Source organism: Rhodamnia argentea, chromosome 6 (assembly GCF_020921035.1).
Source record: "Rhodamnia argentea isolate NSW1041297 chromosome 6, ASM2092103v1, whole genome shotgun sequence".
In the NCBI taxonomy this organism is placed as follows: domain Eukaryota; kingdom Viridiplantae; phylum Streptophyta; class Magnoliopsida; order Myrtales; family Myrtaceae; genus Rhodamnia; species Rhodamnia argentea.
This window is the reverse complement of record NC_063155.1, coordinates 11853311-11855810: the sequence shown is the minus strand read 5'-3', so window position 1 is coordinate 11855810 and position 2500 is coordinate 11853311.

Sequence of the window (2500 nt, the reverse complement as noted above, 5' to 3'; positions counted from 1 at the left end):
CCGTTCGGCATGGCTCACGCATCGATCGATCGGCCGGGCGCTCGTAATCCGCATGATTCATGCATCGATTGCCCGGCCACTCGGGATGATTCCTGAATCGATCGCTCGTCCGTTCGGCATGAGTCATGCATCGATCGCTCGGCCGTTCGGCATGACTCACGCATCGATCGATCGGCCGTTCCTCACGATTCATGTTTCGCTCGGCCGTTCGGCATGGCTCACGCATCGATCGATCGGCCGGGCGCTCGTAATCCGCATGATTCATGCATCGATTGCCCGGCCACTCGGGATGATTCATGAATCGATCGCTCGTCCGTTCGGCACGAGTCATGCATCGATCGCTCGGCCGTTCGGGCATGACTCACGCATCGATCGATCGGCCGTTCCTCACGATTCATGTTTCGCTCGGCCGTTCGGCATGGCTCACGCATCGATCGATCGGCCGGGCGCTCGTAATCCGCATGATTCATGCATCGATTGCCCGGCCACTCGGGATGATTCATGAATCGATCGCACGTCCGTTCGGCATGAGTCATGCATCGATCGCTCGGCCGTTCGGCATGACTCACGCATCGATCGATCGGCCGTTCCTCACGATTCATGTTTCGCTCGGCCGTTCGGCATAAGCCACCCCGTGCGCCAGGCATCGATTCATGAAATCGCGCTTGGCCATTCCGAGAGGTTCGGAATGGCTCATGCATCGATCCCTCAGCCCTCACTCACGATTCATGGATCGCGAGGACGCTTCGAATGATGCACACATGGATCATGCATGGCTCATGCATCGATCCTCGGCCGTTACTCACGATTCATGGATCACTCGGCCGCTCGGTTCACGCACATGGATCGATTCATAGATCGCTCGGTATGATTCATGAGCCGATAGCTTGGTCATTCGGCATAACTCATGCTTTGATCGCCCGGCCATTCGGCATGGCTCACGAATCGATCGCCCGGCCATTTGGCATGGCTCACGCATCGGTCGCTCCTCGGCCATCGATTCATGCATGCATCGATCCCTCGGCCGTTACTCCCGATTCATCGATCGCGAGGCCGCTCCACATAAATCATGAAATATCTCGCTTGGCCATGCCGAGCGGCTCACGCATCGTTAGCGAGGCAGCTCATGGCCGAGCGAATGGGTCATCGTGGCCGAGCGAGCCGGCCACGGTGGCCGAGCGACCCCGGCCGCGGTGGCCGATCGGCTCGGCCAAAGTGGCCGAGCGATCACGGCCACGGTGGCCGAGAGACTCGGCCAAAGTGCCGAGCGTTCGCGGCCACGTTGGCCGACCGTCTCGGCCAAAGTGGCCGAGCCACCCGGCACGGTGGCCGAGCGGTCCCGGCCACGTTGGCCGACCGTCTCGGCCAAAGTGACCGAGCCACCCGGTACGGTGGCCGAGCGACCCGGCAACCGTGGCCGATCGACCCCGGCCACCGTGGCCGATCGACCCCGGCCACGGTGGCCGAGAGGGTCGGCCAAAGTGCCGAGCGATCCCGGCCACGGTGGCCGAGCGACTCGGCCTTGGAGCTTGAATCGGCTTGGCTCATGCATCGATCGGAAGGCCGCTCCGCATGATACACACGTGGATCGATTCATGAATGTCGATTCGTGGATCACAAGGCCGCTCGGCATGATTCATGAATCGATAGCTCGGCCATTCGGCATGACTCTTGCTTTGATCGCTCGGCCATTCAGCATGGCTCACGAATCGATCACCCGGCCATTCAACATGGCTCATGCATCGGTCGCTCTCCGCCGTACGGTTCACACGCAAGGTCCATCCGGCACTTTATCGATCATTTCTCGTCCAATTGTATCCATTCCTCTTTCTAAAATTTGTTGGAGTCATGAAAGTAGTCTCCCAATCGTTTTCCCACCTCGCATGTAATTTTTTTTATTTTCCAAATTTTTTCAATTTTTATTTACCAAAAATATTAAAAAAAATATATTTGGTCGTCGAAATTTTTTTCTTACCATTCCATGTTTTAGTCTACATTTGTTTGAGCATTCTTGCAAAAAATCTCATCCAAATACAATATATACATTTTTTTAGAGACGTGGTGCCATCTCAAGCATGGTGAATGTCTCCTCCTCGCTGGGAGGAAAACTGCTCATAAGGCTCTTTAGGGGGGTTGAGGTGCTCTGCCGGATGGCAAGCGATGTTGAGTTATGATCAAATAGAGCACCTCTATGCAAAGATAGACCGCTCGGCCATCGTGGCCGAGCGAATGGGTCACGGTGGCCGAGACACCAGGCCACGGTGGCCGAGAGAGCCCGGCCACGTTGGCCGAGCGGTCCGGCCAAAGTGGCCGAGCGACTCGGCCGCGGTGGCCGAGCGTATGGGCCGCGGTGGCCGAGCGACTCGGCCATGGAGCTTGAATCGGTGAACGACCCATGAGCAAATTGTCGTGATGATTAGGCGACGATGAAGTGATGATCGAGTCTCGCTCGAGCCAAAGATCAAACCATGACCGAGGCCTTAACGGGTCGAGGGGAGGG